General features: G+C 41.8%; 1 long non-coding RNA gene and 1 other non-coding gene across 2 annotated transcripts; one reads left to right on the forward strand and one right to left on the reverse strand.

The window, feature by feature from the left end:
- The first annotated feature begins 12,168 nt into the window (after positions 1 to 12,168).
- LOC111589629 (small nucleolar RNA snoR60) lies at positions 12,169 to 12,243 on the forward strand. Its single transcript, XR_004850984.1, has one exon. It is a non-coding gene; the product is annotated as a small nucleolar RNA snoR60 (small nucleolar RNA).
- Positions 12,244 to 17,466: 5,223 nt separating this feature from the next.
- Positions 17,467 to 18,681, reverse strand: LOC103630182 (uncharacterized). The gene is made up of 2 exons (XR_554902.3): positions 18,594 to 18,681; positions 17,467 to 17,783 (listed from the first exon to the last, which is right to left on the reverse strand). It is a non-coding gene; the product is annotated as an uncharacterized lncRNA (long non-coding RNA).
- Positions 18,682 to 22,380: the final 3,699 nt, after the last annotated feature.

The following is a 22,380-nucleotide window of genomic DNA, read 5'->3' on the forward strand; positions in this document are numbered from 1 at the left end:
GACCGTCCAGCCTCAGGCGCGGACCGTCCGGTAGGTGAGGAACCGAAAAACCCGAAGGTAACGGGTTCGGAAAAATGAATTATAGCGTCCTCGCGGACCGTCCGGGGTGCACGATCGGACCGTCCGCGACTGGCTTTATCTGACATCTGACGACGCATTAAATGCAATATAGCCGTTGATATAGCCGTTACTGCTGACCGTTGCGTTTTCAGTCGTTGATCTACAGGGGCAGACCGTCCGGACCAGGCGGGCGGACCGTCCGCTGTCGGCAGAATGGAGCAACGGCTAGGAAGTGGTTGGTGGCTATAAATACAACCCCAACCACCTCCATTCACTTCACCCAAGCATTCCAACCTTCAACATTCAATACAAGAGCTAGCAATCCATTCCAAGACACATTCAAAGCCTCCAATCTCTCCAAGTTCCAAAGTTGAGACAAGTGATCATTAGTGATTAGTAACTTGAGAGAGAGAAAGATCCGTGTGTTATTTGCCGCTCTTGTTGCTTGGCTTTTGCAATCGTGCTTTCTTTCGATCTTTCTTGCGATCAACTCAATTGTAACCAAGGCAAGAGATACCAATTGTGTGGTGGTCCTTGCGGGGAAGTTTGTTCCCGTTTCATTGAGAAGAAGAAGCTCATTCGGTCCGAGGGACCGTTTGAGAGAGGGAAGGGGTTGAAAAAGACCCGGTCTTTGTGGCCTCCTCAACAGGGAGTAGGTTTGCGAGAACCGAACCTCGGTAAAACAAATCCGCGTGTCACACTCTTTATTTGCTTGCGATTTGTTTTGCACCCTCTCTCGCAGACTCGATTATATTTCTAACGCTAACCCGGATTGTAGTTGTGATTAAGTTTGTAAATTTCAGATTCGCCCTATTCACCACCCCTCTAGGCGACTTTCACAAACATTATAAGGCAAAGACTTGCCCAAGGCATTAAACAGGCATTTCCTCAAACGATACCATCCTAGTATGTGGTAAGATGCCTAAGAAAACCGATGTGATCATATCGAGTTAGTTGCTTTTGGTTCGCTCAGCTCCGCCAAATGGCAGGGGGCATATGTTGAGCACCACAACAGGCAGCGGACGGTCAGTCCCTGAGGCCGGACGGTCCGCGATCCGGACAGTCCACGCTGGTGGCGCGCCCGGGCCGCGCGCGCAGAATCAGTTAGGGTTTTGAGTTTTTTGCGAGATTTGTTAGCTAAAACCACGACATTATCTAGGGAGACAGATTGTAATGGGTCCAGACCTCCCCGTCTATATATATACATGGAGGACTACGACCGATTGAACATCAACAATCGAATCAATACTCAATATACACCTCGTTTTTACCTTATGCATTAGGAGTAGTTCTAGTTTAGCCCTAGTGAAAGGGAAATAGGCTTACACCTTTTCCTAATTGATTTTGGTGGTTGAATTGCCCAACACAAATAATTGGACTAACTAGTTTGCTCTAGATTATATGTTCTACAGGTGCCAAAGGTTCATCTACAAACTATACTAAATCGACTATCCGGAATACCGTAGATTATTCCGGACAGGAGAAGCTTTTCGGAAAAACAGGCCAAACGCGGACCGTCCGGGCCTTTGCGGCGGACCGTCCGCAACACCTAAATAACCCTCGGACAGAACCAATGCAAAAACATGTGTCTCTACTGCGGACCGTCCGATGGAAGAGCAAGCACCGTCCGAGACCACGCGCGGACCGTCCGGGCTCAGGCGCGGACCATCCGGTAGGTGAGGAACAGAAAAACCCAAAGGTGACAGGTTCGACCAAATGAATTATAGCGTCCTCACGGACCGTCCGGGGTGCACGACCAGACCGTCCGCGACTGGCTTTATCTGACATCTGACGACGCATTAAATGCAATATAGCCGTTGATATAGCCGTTACTGCTGACCGTTGCGTTTTCAGCCGTTGATCTGCAGGGGCGGACCGTCCGGACCAGGCGGGCAGACCGTCCGCGGTCGGCAGAAAGGAGCAACGGCTAGGAAGTGGTTGGTGGCTATAAATACAACCCCAACCACCTCTATTCACTTCATCCAAGCATTCCAACCTTCAACATTCAATACAAGAGCTAGCAATCCATTCCAAGACATAATCAAAGCCTCCAATCTCTCCAAGTTCCACAATTGAGACAAGTGATCATTAGTGATTAGTGACTTGAGAGAGAGAGTGATCCGTGTGTGTATTTGTTGCTCTTGTCGCTTGGCTTTTGCAATCGTGCTTTCTTCCTTCCCATTCTTATTCTCAAGGCACTTGTAATCAAAGCAAGAGACACTAAGTTTGTAGTGGTCCTTGTGGGGTCTAAGTGACCCGTTTGATTAAGGAGAAAGCTTACTCGGTCTAAGTGACCGTTTGAGAGAGAGAAAGGGTTGAAAGAGACCCGGTCTTTGTGACCACCTCAACGGGGAGTAGGTTTGCAAGAACTGAACCTCGGTAAAACAAATCATCGTGTCTCGCTCTTTATTTGCTCACGATTTGTTTTGCGCCCTTTCTCTCGGACTCGTTTATATTTCTAACGCTAACCCGGCTTGTAGTTGTGCTTAAGTTTATAAATTTCAGATTCGCCCTATTCACCCCTCCTCTAGGCGACTTTCAAATGGTATCGGAGCCGGTGCTTCATTAGAGCCTAACCGCTCGAAGTGATGTCGGGAGCATCCGCCAAGAGGGATCTCGAGACCGGCGACAATTCCGCAAGCTCGGGAAGAACACACTCAAGGGAGTCCGCCCACAAGCACATGGAGGAATCCTCTTCCTCCATCATGTCCCATCGTATGGGTGACAAGAAGAAGAAGATGAGGAAAGTGGTCTACTACGAGACCGACTCTTCGTCACCCTCCACCTCCAGCTCGGAATCGGCCTCCACTACTTCAAAGCGCCATGAGCGCAAGAAGTATAGTAAGATGCCCCTTCGTTATCCTCGCATTTCTAGACGCACTCCATTACTTTCCGTTCCATTAGGCAAACCACCTATGTTTGAAGGTGAAGATTATTCTATGTGGAGTGATAAAATGAGGCATCACCTAACCTCACTCCACAAAAGCATATGGGATATTGTTGAGTATGGAGTGCAGGTACCAAAAAAGGGAGACAAGGATTACGACTCGAAGGAAGTCGAACAAATCCAACACTTCAACTCCCAAGCCACGACTATACTCCTCGCCTCTCTGAGTCGAGAGGAGTATAATAAGGTGCAAGGGTTGAAGAGTGCAAAGGAGATTTGGGACGTGCTAAAGACCGCACACGAAGGAGACGAGGTGACCAAGATCACCAAGCGGAAGACGATCGAGGGGGAGCTCGGTCGCTTCCGGCTTCGCCAAGGGGAGGAGCCACAAGATATGTACAACCGACTCAAAACCTTGGTGAACCAAGTGCGCAACCTCGGGAGCAAAAAATGGGATGACCACGAAATGGTTAAGGTTATTCTTAGATCACTTGTTTTCCTTAACCCTACTCAAGTTCAATTAATTAGTGGCAATCCTAGATATACACTAATGACTCCCGAGGAAGTAATACGGAATTTTGTGAGCTTTGAGTTGATGATCAAAGGCTCAAAGAAAATCGTCGAGCTAGATGGCTCCTCCACGTCCGAAGCACAACCGGTCGCATTCAAGGCGACGGAGGAGAAGAAAGAGGAGTCTACATCAAGTAGACAACCCATCGACGCCTCTAAGCTCGACAATGAGGAGATGGCGCTCATCATCAAGAGCTTCCGCCAAATCCTCAAGCAAAGGAATGGGAAAGATTACAAGCCCCGTTCCAAGAAGGTGTGCTACAAATGTGGTAAGCCCGGTCATTTTATTGCTAAATGTCCGTTATCTAGTGATAGTGACAGGGGCGACGACAAGAAGGGCAAGAGGAGAGAAAAGAGGAGATATTACAAGAAGAAGGGCGGCGATGCCCATGTGTGCCGCGAGTGGGACTCCGACGAGAGATCCTCTGACTCCTCATCCGACGAGGACGCCGCCAACATCGCCGTCACCAAGGGACTCCTCTTCCCCAACATCGGCCACAAGTGCCTCATGGCAAAGGATGGAAAAAGGAAGAAGGTAAAATCAAGATCCTCCACTAAATATGAAACCTCTAGTGATGAGGATAATTGTAGTGATAAGGAGGATAACTTGCGCACCCTTTTTGCCAACCTTAACATGCAACAAAAAGAAAAATTAAATGAATTAATTAGTGCTATTCATGAGAAGGATGGTCTCTTTGATTCCCAAGAGGACTTCCTTATTAAAGAAAACAAGAAGCATGTTAAGGTTAAGAATGCTTATGCTCTAGAAGTAAAAAAATGTGAAAAATTATCTAGTGAGCTAAGCACTTGCCATGATACTATTGCCAACCTTAGAAATGAAAATGCTAAACTTATTGCTAAGGTTGATTCTAATGTTTGTGATGATTCGATTTCCAATCTTAGAAATGATAATGCTAATTTGCTTGCTAAGATTGAAAAAATGAATGATTCTCTTGCTAGCCTTAGAAATGAAAATGAAAATTTGATTGCTAAGGCTCAAGACTTTGATGTTTGCAATGTTACTATTTCTAACCTTAGAAGTGAAAATGATATACTACATGCTAAGGTTGTTAAATTAAAATCTTGCAAACCCTCTACATCTACCGTTGAGCATACTTCCATTTGTACTAGATGTAGAGACATTAATGTTGATGCTATCCATGACCACCTAGTTTTAATTAAGAAACAAAATGATCACATAGCTCAACTTAATGCTAAGATCAATGAGCATGACTTAGAAAATGAAAAGTTTAAATTTGCTCGAAGCATGCTCTATAGTGGGAGACGCCCTGGCATCAAGGATGGCATTGGCTTCCAAAAGGGGGACAATGTCAAACTTAATGCCCCTCCTAAAAGATCGTCAAACTTTGTTAAAGGCAAGGCTCCCATGCCTCAGGATAACGAGGGTTACATTTTGTACCCTGCCGGTTATCCCGAGAGCAAAATTAGGAGAATTCATTCTAGGAAGTCTCACTCTGGCCCTAATCATGCTTTTATGTATAAGAGTGAGACATCTAGTTCTAGGCAATCAACCTATGCAAAATTGCCTAAGAAGAAAACTCCTAAGGCATCAAATGATTATAACATTTCATTTAAGACCTTTGATGCTTCTTATGTTTTAACTAACAAATCCGGCAAGGTAGTTGCCAAGTATGTTGGGGGCAAGCACAAGGGGTCAAAGACTTGTGTTTGGGTACCCAAAGTTCTTGTGTCTAATGTCAAAGGACCCAAAACCATTTGGGTACCTAAAATCAAGAACTAAATTTGTTTTGTAGGTTTATGCATCCGAGGGTTCAAGTTGGATCATCGATAGCGGGTGTACAAACCACATGACAGGGGAGAAAAAGATGTTCTCCTCCTATGAGAAAAACCAAGATCCCCAACGAACTATCACATTCGGGGATGGAAATCAAGGTTTGGTCAAAGGATTGGGTAAAATTGCTATATCACCTAACCATTCCATTTCCAATGTTTTTCTTGTAGACTCTCTAGATTACAACTTGCTTTCAGTTTCGCAATTGTGTAAAATGGGCTACAACTGTGTTTTTACAGATGTAGGTGTTACTGTCTTTAGAAGATGTGATGATTCAATAGCATTTAAGGGAGTGTTAGAGGGTCAGCTATACTTAGTAGATTTTGATAGAGCTGAACTCGACACTTGTTTAATCGCTAAGACTAACATGGGCTGGCTCTGGCATCGCCGACTAGCACATGTTGGAATGAAGAATCTTCATAAGCTTCTAAAGGGAGAACACATTTTGGGACTAACAAATGTTCATTTTGAGAAAGACAGGGTTTGTAGCGCATGTCAGGCAGGGAAGCAAGTTGGTGTTCATCATCCACACAAGAACATCATGACGACTGACAGGCCACTTGAGCTCCTACACATGGACCTATTCGGCCCGATAGCTTACATAAGCATCGGCGGGAGTAAGCACTGTCTAGTTATTGTGGATGACTATTCTCGCTTCACTTGGGTGTTCTTTTTGCAGGAAAAATCTCATACCCAAGAGACCTTAAAGGGATTCTTGAGACGAGCTCAAAACGAGTTCGGCTTAAGGATCAAGAAAATAAGAAGCGACAACGGGACGGAGTTCAAGAACTCTCAAATTGAAGGCTTCCTTGAGGAGGAGGGCATCAAGCATGAGTTCTCTTCTCCCTACATGGCACAACAAAATGGTGTAGTGGAGAGGAAGAATATAACTCTATTGGACATGGCAAGAACCATGCTTGATGAATACAAGACTTCGGATTGGTTTTGGGCCGAGGCGGTCAACACCGCCTGCTACGCCATCAACCAGTTGTATCTACACCGAATCCTCAAGAAGACATCATATGAACTCTTAACCGGTAAAAAGCCCAATGTTTCATATTTTAGAGTCTTTGGTAGCAAATGCTTTATTCTTGTTAAAAGAGGTAGAAAATCTAAATTTGCTCCTAAGGCTGTAGAAGATTTTTTTCTTGGATATGACTCAAACACAAGGGCATATAGAGTCTTTAACAAGTCCTCTGGACTAGTTGAAGTTTCTTGTGACATTGTGTTTGATGAGACTAACGGCTCTCAAGTAGAGCAAGTTGATCTTGATGAGATAGGTGATGAAGAGGCTCTGTGCGTCGCGCTAAGGAACATGTCCATTGGGGATGTGTGTCCTAAGGAATCCGAAGAGCCTCCACAAACACAAGATCAACCATCTTCCTCAATGCAAGCATCTCCACCGACTCAAGATGAGGATGAGGCTCAAAATGATGAAGGAAAAGATCAAGGAGTTGATCCACCTCAAGAGGAGAGCAATGATCAAGGGGGAGATGCCCATGATCAAGATGAGGAAGATGAACAAGTTCCAGAACCGCCACACCCAAGAGTCCACCAAGCAATCCAAAGAGATCACCCCGTGAACACCATCCTCGGCGATATTGAAAAGGGGGTAACTACTCGATCTCGTGTTGCTCATTTCTGTGAACATTACTCTTTTGTTTCCTCTATTGAGCCACATAGGGTAGAGGAAGCACTACAAGATTCGGATTGGGTGGTGGCGATGCAAGAGGAGCTCAACAATTTCACTCGGAATAAGTATGGCATTTAGTTCAACGTCCTAACCAAAATGTTGTAGGAACCAAGTGGGTCTTCCGCAACAAGCAAGATGAGCATGGTGTGGTGACAAGGAACAAAGCCTGACTTGTGGCCAAGGGGTATTCACAAGTCGAAGGTTTGGATTTCGGTGAAACATATGCACCCGTAGCTAGGCTTGAATCAATTCGCATATTACTTGCCTATGCTACTTACCATGGCTTTAAGCTTTACCAAATGGACGTGAAAAGTGCCTTCCTCAATGGACCAATCAAGGAGGAGGTCTATGTTGAGCAACCTCCCGGCTTTGAAGATAGTGAGTATCCTAACCATGTATATAAACTCTCTAAGGTGCTTTATGGGCTCAAGCAAGCCCCAAGAGCATGGTATGAATGCCTAAGAGATTTTCTCATCACTAATGGCTTCAAAGTCGGAAAGGCCGATCCTACCTTGTTCACTAAAACTCTTGACAATGATTTGTTTGTATGCCAAATCTATGTTGATGATATTATATTTGGGTCTACTAACGAATCTACATGTGAGGAATTTAGTAGGATCATGACACAGAAATTCGAGATGTCAATGATGGGGGAGTTGAAGTACTTCTTAGGCTTTCAAGTGAAGCAACTCCAAGAGGGCACCTTCATCAGCCAAACGAAGTATATTCAAGACATTCTAAACAAGTTTGGGATGAAGGATGCCAAACCCATCAAGACACCCATGGGAACCAATGGGCATCTCGACCTCGACACGGGAGGTAAATCCATCGACCAAAAGGTATACCGGTCAATGATAGGCTCTTTACTCTATTTATGTGCATCTTGACCAGACATAGTGCTTTCCGTATGCATGTGTGCAAGATTCCAAGCCGACCCTAAGGAAGCTCACCTTACGGCCGTAAAACGAATCTTGAGATATTTAGTTCATACTCCTAAGTTTGGGCTTTGGTACCCTCGGGGATCCACATTTGATTTAATTGGTTATTCGGATGCCGATTGGGCGGGGTGTAAGATTAATAGAAAGAGCACATCGGGGACTTGCCAGTTCTTGGGAAGATCCTTGGTGTCTTGGGCTTCAAAGAAGCAAAATTTTGTAGCTCTTTCTACCGCTGAAGCCGAGTATATTGCCGCAGGCCATTGTTGCACCCAATTGCTTTGGATGAGGCAAACCCTTAGGGACTATGGTTACAAATTAACCAAAGTTCCTCTTCTATGTGATAATGAGAGTGCAATCCGCATGGCGGATAATCCCGTTGAGCATAGCCGCACTAAACACATAGCCATTCGGTATCACTTCTTAAGGGATCACCAACAAAAGGGAGATATCGAGATTGCATATATTAACACTAAGGAACAATTAGCCGATATCTTTTCCAAGCCACTAGATGAACAAACTTTTAACAAACTTAAGCATGAGCTAAACATTCTTGATTCTCGAAATTTCTTTTGATGTTTTGCACACATAGCTCATAAGTATACCTTTGATCATGTCTCTTTTATATGCTATGATCAATGTGTTTTCAAGTATATTTCAAACCAAGTCATAGGTGTATTGAAAGGGAATTGGAGTCTTCGGCGAAGACAAAGGCTTCCACTCCACTCCATAACTCATCCTTCGCCGTCACTCCGAGCAACTCTCCAACTTTGGTATAATCTTCACTCATATTTTATTCGCCAAAGTGAAGTTATAAGGGCTTTTATTTCACTCAAGTATCCGTTTTTGGCGATTCATGCCAAAGGGGGAGAAGGTATTAAGCCCAAAGCAAAAGGACCGCACCACCACCAATTTTTGAAAATTTAAGTTAAGAAAAAGTCTTGAAATGATGAATTTTTCAATTGCTATCTTATTTTGATAGAATTTCAAATTGGTACACCCTCTTCAAAAACTAACATCTAAAACCCTCTTGAACACTAAGAGGAGGATTTTATTGAGGGGGAGTTTTGTTTAGTCAAAGGAAAAGCATTTGAAACAGGGGGAGAAAATTTCAAATCTTGAAAATGCTTCTCAAAATCTTATTCATTTACCTCTTGACTATTTGCAAAAGGACTTTGAAAAGAATTTACAAAAGAATTGGCAAAAACAAAACATGTGGTGCAAGCGTGGTCCAAAATGTTAAAAATAAAGAAACATTCCATGCATATCTTATGAGAATTTATTGGCTCAATTCTTAGTAACCTTTGCACTTACATTATGCAAACTAGTTCAATTATGCACTTCTATATTTGCTTTGGTTTGTGTTGGCATCAATCACCAAAAAGGGGGAGATTGAAAGGGAAATAGGCTTACACCTTTTCCTATTTGATTTTGGTGGTTGAATTGCCAACACAAATAATTGGACTAACTAGTTTGCTCTAGATTATATGTTCTACAGGTGCCAAAGGTTCATCTACAAACTATACTAAATCGACTGTCCGGAATACCGTAGATTATTCCGGACAGGAGAAGCTTTTCGGAAAAACAGGCCAAACGCGGACCGTCCGGGCCTTTGCGGCGGATCGTCCGCAACACCTAAATAACCCTCGGACAGAACCAATGCAAAAACATGTGTCTCTACTGCGGACCGTCCGATGGAAGAGCAAGCACCGTCCGAGACCACGCGCGGACCGTCCGGGCTCAGGCGCGGACCGTCCGGTAGGTGAGGAACAGAAAAACCTGAAGGTGACAGGTTCGGCCAAATGAATTATAGCGTCCTCACGGACCGTCCGGGGTGCACGACCGGACCGTCCGCGACTGGCTTTATCTGACATCTGACGACGCATTAAATGCAATATAGCCGTTGATATAGCCGTTACTGCTGACCGTTGCGTTTTCAGCCGTTGATCTGCAGGGGCGGACCGTCCGGACCAGGCGGGCGGACCGTCCGCGGTCGGCAGAAAGGAGCAACGGCTAGGAAGTGGTTGGTGGCTATAAATACAACCCCAACCACCTCTATTCACTTCATCCAAGCATTCCAACCTTCAACATTCAATACAAGAGCTAGCAATCCATTCCAAGACACAATCAAAGCCTCCAATCTCTCCAAGTTCCACAATTGAGACAAGTGATCATTAGTTATTAGTGACTTGAGAGAGAGAGTGATCCGTGTGTTATTTGTTGCTCTTGTCGCTTGGCTTTTGCAATTGTGCTTTCTTCCTTCCCATTCTTATTCTCAAGGCACTTGTAATCAAAGCAAGAGACACTAAGTTTGTAGTGGTCCTTGTGGGGTCTAAGTGACCCGTTTGATTAAGGAGAAAGCTCACTCGGTCTAAGTGACCGTTTGAGAGAGGGAAAGAGTTGAAAGAGACCCGGTCTTTGTGTCCACCTCAATGAGGAGTAGGTTTGCAAGAACTGAACCTCGGTAAAACAAATCATCGTGTCTCGCTCTTTATTTGCTCACGATTTGTTTTGCGCCCTTTCTCTCGGACTCGTTTATATTTCTAACGCTAACCCGACTTGTAGTTGTGCTTAAGTTTATAAATTTCAGATTCGCCCTATTCACCCCCCCCTCTAGGTGACTTTCACCTAGTTTAGCCTTTATCTACCTCAAATCTTCACTTCTCTTCGGTTCTACGTCGATTAGGGGCGTCTTAGATGGCATGCCGATCCCAAGACAAAGCCTATGATCTCTCCTCCCCGACGAGCTCCCTCCTGGGTGTGAGATTCAGGCGCTGCTGGCGAACTCCGCCGCCCATGTGCACGCGTGGACCATCCAACCACCAGGCGCGAACCGTCCGGCTCGTCAGGCAGAACCCTGGTCCCTGCGCCAAGTCGCAGACCGTCCGACCCCTAGCCACGGACCGTCCACGCCTCCACAGAGAGCACCGCCGCCAGTTCTCATCGCATTAATTGGTGTCAGGATCGGCACCAACACTTAGCATGGATGATTATTCTTTTGGCATGGGCCTCACTCCACTATAACCTGCTAACATGTGATTAGATAGAGAGCTAAAGGTGTATATGAACTGTTAGTACCTATTAGCAACTCCAAGCATGATAGTGGAACTAATAGTTAACAGATCGGTATGCTTAGGCATGGAGCAAGATTTCGTAACTGCTTGCCAAATTGTTCAGTGGTTTCACTCAGATGAGTTCATAAATCATAATTGCTAAATGTCAACTCGTCGTTGTTAATCAGATGGATCATAACTTTTGCAGTCCTCTTAACTGATATCCTGATATAGATAGTGCAGAAGTTCAAATTTATTATTTAGTTACTACTTTCTCATGAGGATGTTTACATAACTTACAGGCTAACATCCTTACGGTCTGCACATTTAGCCAAAAAAAGCGAGACAGTGCTATTGTGACCTTCTGTATGTTTGTATATTTTTTCAGTCGATCAAGTTTGATTTTTAGATATTTCTCTCATGTTTAGATAGAGGAGAATGACACAATGTTCAAAGGATACAATACAATCACACTTGCCTTTATTAATTGTTCATAGGATGGCCAGGTCTTTTGTTTCTCATCTCTCTTCAACTGTTATCGCCAAGCTAATATTGAGCTATGGTTTGCTACAACAATTAGCATCCGGCTATATATACTTTTTTGAAGTGAGTATGGAATTGCTTCCAAAAATATTTCAAGAATTTTTTTAAAAAAATTCTTGCAAACACGACTACACAACCTTGCGCTACACCTTTGTTGCGGCAAACCATCATTGATAAACCCACAAACTTAATAGTCAATCCTCGGTTCATCGATGGCTTTTACCCTCGCTCTTCAGTCTGTTCATAATCTTCCACCAAAATATGCTTATGCATAGAAGGTAACGGTCTCTGGAATCCAGGATTAGTCCAGTGCTGATGCTATGCAGCTTGCACATAGAAGGTAATGGTATCCTTTCAGATTCTCGGCTGCTCCCATTTTATCTTCTCCTTTTAGTATTGGATAGGGACTGTTTGTGTGTGTGCTGCGAATGAGCTGACCTGTTATAGATATCAATTTTATGTTTAGTAAGTCTATACATTGTCAGGGGCTGGTTATTGTTCTTTTTTCCTATCTGTTCATCAAAGTACATATTCGGTTGAGATTCGGGACAAGAGAATTTATGCTCTGTAATCTTGCTACAACAATCTGGGCTTTGAGTTTTGGGGTTTGAGTTCCGTAAATGATGATGGTACTCGAATTCTTCTTCAGGACATTTAACTAGATAATGCAAATTCAAGTTTCTGATGCGCTTGTACCCAATGAAATGTAGATTAGTTAATTACTTTTCTTTCCATTTTAAGGATAAAGACCTAATGCAAATAATTGTAATGACATAGGTTTTAAAAACATTCATTGTGATTTGGTTGCAGGACCGATTTATCTCTTGCTGATTATTTGGGACTGAAACTGCTGGACCTACAGCCGTAGCCACCTTCAGCACGTCGGCAAAGGTGCTGTCTTGAGTGTCTTCTACTCCCTACACCAATAATGCCCCACATATTGATGTTCTTATATTTCTCTCTCTATATTTTTTAACCGTCCTCTGTTTTATTTAGTTAATATAGGTAAGCAAAACTATTGGTCTTTTGGCTAATCTCATATCCATTTGTTATTGCTAGGATCAACAATTTATAGTGTGTTAGGGTCTATATTGTCGAAGGTCCTTTGTTTTGTCATGTCACATAATTGCCTTAAGGGTAGGAAAGGTTTTACCGAAGATCACTTGAATCCCGAAGGTTATTTGTCTAACATCTGGCTTTGGCGATTAACAAGTTCATTTCAGGAAAGTCCTTACAGGCGTACGAAGCTAAGTTTCGACAAAGGGCAACATACAAAACACTTCGTCTATATGCAAGCGACAAAGAGAGCAGCCGAAGACAGCGGCTTCGGCCACGAACCGAAAGGAAGCAGCTGGGTGTCGAAGGCCGGAGCTCGTGAAGTCAAGAACGAATAAAAGTACACTGCTGCCCCGATAGCATTTGTAAATGACTTATGCAAAAATAGATGGACTTTATTGTAAATCCGTACAAGGTCAATTTATCTCCCCTATAAATAGATGAACAGTACCCCGCATAAAGTACCTTTAGCCAGGTACTACAACCTCACATAGCTCAACCTCTGAAACACCTTCGTGCTATCTTGCATTAAGAAGCCAAAGATATGATTGTAAACTTGTTTTGTATGAGAAGAGAAACAAAATGCTAAGGCACATGAGATGAGTTCTCATCCTACTTCATCATGCTTTATGTATTCCGTTCGATTACAATCTACCTTCGTCCTTGATCTATTATCCCGAAGAGATAACATTTCAAGGACGAAGGTTTCTACTTTTTAACATTATGTTGCCTTGTTTTTTATTACGTACAGCAATTGAAAACAAGTGATCAACATAGTGATGGCTCACTAAAGCTGCGCATTATAGAATATAACACTTGTCTTCGTCCCATCTTCAATCAATGTAAGGTACATTAGGTACAATAAGATATATATCAAACGTGCTCTAATACTGCCATTTATAATTTTGTATTAATTTCATGAAATGTAGTGTCAAGTAATCTTGGTTGTTGCCTTCTTTCTGAGTGTCCTGAATTAGTGTTTCCCACACATTGAACTTAAATGAGTGTTAAAAGTCAACATTGCTTTAATACTGTCATTTATAATTTTGTAATGGACCTTTTCCATATGAAACTTTCTTTATATTTCCTTTTTGTACTAGGGAGCTTTACAACAACAACATAAGTGGGACAATACCTTCTGAACTGGGGAACCTGAATAACCCGGTCAGTTGTGTATTCCCCCCTTTTTATTAGTAAATAAAGATATCCAAAAAACCTTAAATGCACTACATCTACTTTATTATTTGTTTTTATGATGAAAGCTTACATTTTCTTTTCTGGTTTTATTGTGGCTGTAGTATGAGACAACATGGGCTCTCTCAAACATTGTCTCTGCAAAGGACACCATTGTTGGTTGTAAATATTGGCGCCATCCCTATCATGGTGAAGCTTCTCACTTCACCAAATGAATGTCTGTAAACAAGCATGTTAGGAAACAAATTATCACTATTTGAATTGCGCACACATTTCATGTTATTAGTGTGAATTTGTGAGATATTAGGGTTGATGATATATATGTTGTTCGTTTTCATGTAATCATTGTGCACTAACATTTATCGAATAATTTATACATTGTCGCAATACACGGACACATACCTAGTACTCTATTAAGAGTGCAAGGAAGGCGTCCACACCAGTGCCTCCGCGCACACCCTCCCCGCGCGCGCATGGAACTAGGGCGTGCTCCCACGACCCTGTCTGCCCTCGCCCACACGCGCATGGAACCAGGCCATGCCACCGTGCAAAGAGAGGGGGGTGGGTGCGCGCGTGGATGGGCCGCTTGGGCCGAAAGGCTGGGGGAAAGGGGAAAGCGGGCTCCTTTAGGTTTTTCTTTTATTTTGAATTTTAGATTCCCTTTTCCTTTTATTTTATCCTATGAATTTAAATGCAAATGAGCCACAAATTCAAAAAGAACACATCTCAAGCATATGCATCACACAAAAATAAAGTTTGGGGTTCAGCATGATGCAACATTTCATATTCCCTTGGAGTTTTGCCTACTAGAGTATAATTGCATTTCCAAATAAAATGACCACTCCTCTACTATAGGAAAGAGAAAAAAGAAATGGGGAGATAGGAGAATAGAGGTAACACCTGAATTTGGTGTATATTAGAGAAGAAATTTTATACCCCAAATTCAGGGTGTTACAATTCTTCTTACACTTAGTTACATAATATTGAAAGTAAGCTTTAATGCACAATTTCTCCCACTTTGTCCAAAATCTCCAAAAAGGATACAAAGGATATTAAGAAAAGAAAATATGATTAAGCTAGATTTGAACACATTATCATGAAAATGGTCCTTAGATGCACAAAGGTAACAGAGGAGTGACATGAAGTAATGTACCTTTGTATTTTATCCTTTCAAGAGAGTTTCATAATTGTGTTGGATTTAGAATTCATTTGCAGGCTCTTGTTGGCATAGATGTGACATATGTCCAACATACCAAATGAAGATTGTCATACTAATTGGAAGATAAATCCTGATAACTGGAGTCTAGATGTCACCTAGCATTTTCTTGTCACAACAAGAGAGATCATACAAATTGCATAAGTATGGATTCTACAACTAGTGATCATGTACGAAAGATACCAATTGAAAACACGAATTGGTACAATTTGATAGACAAGAAGATCACTAATTGCATAGTATATTAAGTTATCCTCAAGTTTTAGTGCACACATATATACGATTTCAATTAATACCTATTGAGAGTACTTATTTGCAATTTAAAGTACCATCGGAATAAAAGGGGTATCAATTTAAGATAATCATGCAACATATGGAACATATGCACTATTTAGTTAGTTAAGCTCTAGACAAAAGGATTTATAAGTTATGCTACTTTAGACATTGCAATCCAAATGAATATGATACAGATTTACCAATTTTTGATGATGTCGGAGTAGCATATACAAGAGAAACTTATTCTCTTATGAAATGATACATCAATCTTTGATACCCATCAAATTTGCAGTGAAAGCGCTTGTATTTGCCCGAAAATTCCACTTTAGTTTGAGACTGTCATGTTGAGGTCAAGCTGCCTGTTGGTGCCCATGGATGTCTTGATGGGTTTGACGTCCTTCATTCCAAACTTCTTTAAAAATATCTTGTATGTGCTTGGTTTGTGTCTCAAGTATTTGAATTATTTAATTCGGAACTATAAGAAACACTTCAACTCCCCCATCATTGACATCTCAAATTTAATGACCATTAACATACTAAGCTCATAAGACTGTATGAATTCACTAAAAGAAAATGTTAGTCTCAAGAGGCACAAGATATAGAATATGATCTCCCTTGACATGTGCCTCAAGTATTTGAATTACTTGTGAGATGCACTTTCAATTCGTTTAAGAATCTAAATAGGAGTACATCATATATCTTGATCATGGCATAATAATAATACAACAATTGAAATTATGCAATAGAATACTCATTGTCAGATAGACCACACCATACCGTCTAAAAGATCTTACGTTTTGTGTTTACATGTATGGTTGACTATCATAATAGATTCTTGTACCTTAGTATTCTTCTTCTTTTATTATACAGGACTTTGTTCTAAGCCTCCTGGTCTTCATCATGACCTTCATGGAGATTATCCAAAATTATGCTTGATCTCAGTTGAGATTATCCAAAATTTCTCGAGAAATGTGGGGTGGTTGAGATTGGATATAGGACCGCTCAAAACGAGGTAGTATATTTGGGATCTCATAGTTGGATCCCTATATAAATTTGAGCCAAATTTATAAAATAGGATCTCTCTTGGAAGTTATTTTAGAGTCTAGAGTCCTATTTTTTAAAAAATAGGGCTGGGTTTAAGACCTTTGTTGGAGTTGCTCTTAGAAGTCTTCTTTTAGGAGAAAGGCAGACCAGACGGTGGAGAGGGGAGAGGTGGCAGCGAGGCCGATGCATCGATGACTCTATTAGAGTGAGTTGCGCATGAGATGATTGGAACAGATTATACATCCAGCCTTATACTCTATCCGTTTGATTGGTTGTCTGTAGGAGTCCAACCATAGCCGAGACAAGATGAGCAACGCCTGGTTAAGACCATACAAACATATTTTTTTGGTTGTGTGTACAGATAAATGCAGGATGGTACACACATTATTTGGTTGGTTGAGCAGATATATGTGCGGAGATTTTAAAAATATATATACAACATGAGTGGTCTAGCTTTGTTCAAAAAATCTTAGGAACATACATATGAAATCGGTTCGATGATTAAATATTTCAATGAAAATATATAATAAAAACTAACTAAAAAGCGTCTCGGTTAAAGTGTGGGGAGCATGGCTCGCTATCATTTTTTGCACGCAAGTGGCCTGGCTCGAACATAAATATAGACAACCAAACATCACAAGACATGGACTTTTTGCACGCAACGAGCCATGCATGTGCCGAAGCAGTTAACCAATCAGGCGATATATTCCTATCTATCGTTTTCTCTAAAAGATTTCATCATCTGCAACATCTTTCCCTCTCTAGGAATGTCTTTTATATCTCGTCTTCTATACATTAAGAATCCATATTAGAGACATACTTTACTCTAGACTTTTGTATATACTAGATCAGGAGGCGCACTTCGTGCGCCCTACAGTAACCATGGTTATGATGAGACATATCAAATTGGAATTATAATAAAATCTTAATTTGCGGTAACAATTAGACAAAGCAATATGAAATGTAAGAGAAACATAATTAAATACATCTCTAAAGAACACAGTACCACGTATGGGATCATATCATAACGCTTGATCAGATAGACATAGGCATGAACATTAGACAAGATTTGCCATCAAGAGACTAAATATTTCTCTCATATGTGTCCTCACAGGATCTCAAGAGCAACAGAAACACTGGGAATCCTTTTTACATGCATCAGACCCAAAAACAAAGTCTGAAAGTCTTAATGCCATCACAAGATTTTTCTGCTTAACCACCTAGTGGGACTTGGGACTTAACATGGACCATAAAAGAGGCCATCCACAACGAAGTCTTTTACCAAAGAGCCATCCCTGGCTCCATGGACCACAAAAGCTTGGAGATTTTCGGGAAGTCACGGCTCAAAAGCTTGGAGATCTCCAGCATCCCAACCTTGTCCCTCCCACCAAACAAGCTTTTGAGTGTGGCGTCACAGTTGATATCTATTTTCTTGGCTTGGTTCTGCAAACCATGGAGAGTTTTTTCTTAGTTCAAGACACAAAACAGTCTTGATGCAGACAGCTATAGTAACCTGGTATTACAAGGAAACCAAGAAAATTACAGAGTACTCTCCAAACTAACAAAGCAAGGAGGCTAACAGGCCATAATATTTTATTTTACTACGACGGGTATAGGTAGCACAGAGGATTATGATTCATCAGGCGTGTTACTAATTGAATTCTTTGACAAAATCAGTTAAGTCACTCATGATAGTCATGAAGTTAGCCATCAACTACACACTGAATGGAAAAAGGAAAGCCAACACAACTACAGTTATCTCGATCCTTTGAACTGTGCAGGCAATAATTCAAATATATATATATATAATATATATTCTCAAACACCAATAAATAAACATCTCCGAGAAGATCGATACCTATGTAAGATTCTTTTTTCATATACACGCAATGCACAAGCTTCCTACAATAACAGTATTCTCAAGACAAGTAATCAATAATTCAGTGAGATAATCTGTGTTTGTTCTCAGAACAACATTCTGTTCAACCTAATCAATAATTCATAATGTTTTTTATAGTTAATGTCCAAGTTAGCAAAAACAGACAGCAGTGGTAGACTAAAACTCGAATTGTGATACCATAGGGTAACACACTTTTTCTGTGGTATAAATGTGAGAGCAATTTTTTACAACACACATGGAATTCTCTCATAAATATATGTAGCACAGTCCACAAATGCATAAGCAATGTGATTCAACAATTGTGTGGGGCAAGTAAATCAGCAAGACAAAGTACTGAAACAAGATTAACTGACCTTAAGCTAGAAGCAAAATGACTTTCACTATCACACTTTGTTTGAGCCCATAAATTTGTTTTTCCTCATAGCAAACCTGCAAGCACGGTGAAACATGGAAGCTAAACAAGAGGACTGATACAACTGCTGTCAGAAGCATTACAACCGAAATTGAATAAACCTGAAAATACTTAGTCAGTAAAACTTGTAATGCAGTTGCGAGCAGGTGTCAGCCAGTGCGACATCGCAGCCACCGGGGCGAAGGGCTGCTCGGTGATGGAGTCACCCGAGAGCACCAGTTGCGAACAGATCATTTCTTTGCAATTCACCTGCCCGAAAGTAGAATGGAAACATTTTTGGGGTGACAAGAACAATATCCTATTAAAGCAGATATCAAACAAAACGCACACACTTATGCTTGATAGGAAACACATTATGATTGAATAAATGCAAGTTCTTGATTTCAAATACTTTCTTATGCTCGGCAGTAGAAATCCTCGGCACACGCTGCGTCGAACCAGCAGCGGACATAATTGGGTTTTTTTATACTGCAAACTGAAAAGGGGAGGCAAGTCATCAGAAATTATAAAGGGCAGGCGAATAGTTTTTTGGCACTCAAGGGAAGCGACTGAGGTGGTCATGTTACCTGGCTGCAAGGCTCATTGCCTCTGGAACGGATCCACATACCATTTGCAAGATAAATCCACCTGAAAGCGAAGGACCTATAATCCACATTAGGCGGTTCACTCCAAGAGAAAACCAGGTCCATATCGAGGACACTTGAAAAAAAAGTTGAAGGACCTATAATCCTCGCTTTGAGAGTTTATGCACCTAGGTAAAAATCTAGGAAAACTAAGGATATTGAGTGGAAAACTTAAGGATATTGAGTGTGTTTTACTCTAAACCTAAAAATGCATAACTAAGCACCACATAATTTAAATCTATAGCAGCTTTCAAGCCTTGTTACATCTGGAGCATCTATAGACACTAAGGCTACATGTTTTTAGTCAAGTGTGAAATGTTTTATCAATCACCACAAAACAAAACTTCTAGATAAGGATGTTGATGTGCACTCAGGCAGTATATGGTAACATAGCTCTTTCAATTCAATATGGATACAATTATTGACAAAAGAATATACATTATGAATACTGGTAAGTCACAAATTTAATAATACTAACCTCTACAGAAAATAGCCTACTTTTCCCACTACTTACAGTAGATCTAAATTCCACCTGTACCAAGAAGAGTTTGGGATTACTTCAAGGCCAGATAAGAAAACAAATACAAGCTAAAACAACATGGAAGAATACCCTAGAGTCACGCAGCCGCCCAATTTTTTGCAACACTGTGACATAAACCGAGGGGCTATTGCTAGCAAGCCCCCATTTGGTTAGATATTCCAAACTCCTCCAGTACCTCGGATGGGCATTCCCTCGTCATCTAGACCGAAGATTCCAGTTAGTTACTTAAACCAGCAAGTACTAATTTCTATGCTGATGATTCCTATCTATGTAGTTGCTTATTCTTTTTCCCTTTCACAAAAATTTCAGTTATTGGATACGGCTGGGAATTGTGACCCTCTATGCTCGGCTGATGAAGTTAGATCACAGTACTTTGAAGCTAACTACAAACCAAAAATGACCTTATAAAATCTTAAACTATCACTGGCACATCCTTGACTGGAGCAGTATACAATATTTTTACTTGTTATTTACATGATTCCATCATTCAATTCAATTAGCGGATGCAGCATACACATGACCTTCTATTTTGCTAGGGTACAATAAACAAATTAATTTTATTTCTCCACAACTCTCTCTACTGAATCATGCTAATCGAAACTTTCTGTGTTTCAATCCATGACGTTTCAGCTTTCATTGCCCTTGATACTTTCTGATTCTTTTGGGTGATAAACAAGATATTCTAACCTTGTCCTACACACTTTAACCATAGCTCTACGATGTCCTTCCCAAGGTGGACATGCTGACTCTGTTGTTAGCTTTTAATTTTAACCATCATCCTTGATTTATATAGAGTTGGCAATATTCTTCGGATATGACATGATGGTGGCATGTATGTATTGCACGCTGCATGCTGCATAATTTGTTTCATATGGGAATATCCTATTTGTGTTTAGTTCAACATCTCTACTCTATTCTTAGTTATTGCCAAAAAATTAAAGTACCAAAAAATTGGAGATAACTATTACCTTTCTCAAATATCCCACCAGTTTCATCAACTACCAGCATGCAATCTGTCACCGCTCCATGTAAGCCTTAATAATACGAGATCTCAATAGAGCTCCATGTGCCAGTGCAGAGCTCTAGGATGGTCAAAGCTGCCATGGGGAATAGCCCTGAAAAATCCTAATAATTAGCGTCTTCAGACAATTTATTGTAGAACTGAGCCCTGAAAAATCCTTCTTCTCACACCCGTAGCCCTTCTTCTCACACCAGGCTTCGTAAGGTATGAAACAAAAGACAAGCATAAGGAATGTTTGAGTAATAGAACTAAAAAAACATTGAAGACATGAGCAAAATATTTAACCAAAAGTTGATTAGGATGGATCTAAAAATAACATAGATAGAAGACACAACCTTCGAGGGGAAATGACACAGATTGCAGCGTCGTCTGGTGGCAAGGGCGGCGCTGGTGCTTCCGCGAGGGCCAAAGGCCAGACGGTGAGAGCGCAACACCACCAGCAGCAGCCGGAGACGCCCGCCGAGCCGGAACGGAGCTACGGAGGATGTCGCGGGTGGGACCGTGGGAGTGGGAGGCAGAGGTTTGGGACTTACGGGTAGGTTCCGACGCGAGCGGCGTCGAGAAGGCGGAGCGGAAGGCTACCAGAGCGAGAGCTGCGGAGGGAGCCATCAGGGCGACGGGGAGAGGGAGGTGAGGCCACCCCCCGGAGACGAGGGAGAGGGTAGAAAGGAACGGGAAACGGACTTGATTTGAAGAAAAAGAGGACAGGTGGCTGATTTGACAGATACTACCAGGCAGCGGTGGCCGTGCAGACAGGTTGCAGTTGGGCGCGTGGCGGAGCTGCCGGAGGAGCCGCGGCGGGCGCGGATGGGGAAGGAGGTGCGGGCGCGGCAACAGGGTAGCGGCGCCTGCACGGGGAGGGAGAGAGCGCGGTGGGTGTCGGCGCGGCGAGAAAGAGGATGAGGTGGCGGTGCAGGTACGAAGAGGATGAGCGGGTGTGCTCGCATCGTCGAAGAAGGGAGGGGATCGGAGGCGGAGCCGACCGCGGAGGAGGAGGCCTGTGCAGCCGTGGCGAACGCGTCGACCGAGTTGGGAAAGAAAGACCGGACGCAATGCTGCAATTTGGTTGATTTGAAGTAAAATTTCGGGTCCGTGGTGTGCAGCCACGCGTTGGCTCGCGCGCGGCCGAGAGCGCGTGAAACGCGGGAAGAGGCTGAAACGGGAGCGTCTTTTAACTAAAGGTAATGTATATGTCATACCTTTAAATATCTTATACTATATATTTTAGTTTTGTTCAATCTTATTTAAAGTACTCCCTTAGTTCACAAATATACGACGATGTTGACTTTTTCAAAAGTTTAATCACTTGTTTTATTCAAAAAAATTATTTAAAATAAAAAATTAAAGTCACACTCAAATGATCTTGAGTGATAAAATAAATCACAACAAAATAAATAATAACTCACAGTTTTTTTAATAAGACGAGTATTTAAAGTTTTTGAAAAAAAATGAACGATAAAATGATAAAAGAAGAAAAGATAAAATCTTTATATATAAAGAATGAAGGAGAGTTCTTTAAATTTACAGAACGTTTGACACCACT

The sequence above is a fragment of the Zea mays genome, chromosome 6 (genome assembly GCF_902167145.1).
Source record: "Zea mays cultivar B73 chromosome 6, Zm-B73-REFERENCE-NAM-5.0, whole genome shotgun sequence".
Taxonomy (NCBI): domain Eukaryota; kingdom Viridiplantae; phylum Streptophyta; class Magnoliopsida; order Poales; family Poaceae; genus Zea; species Zea mays.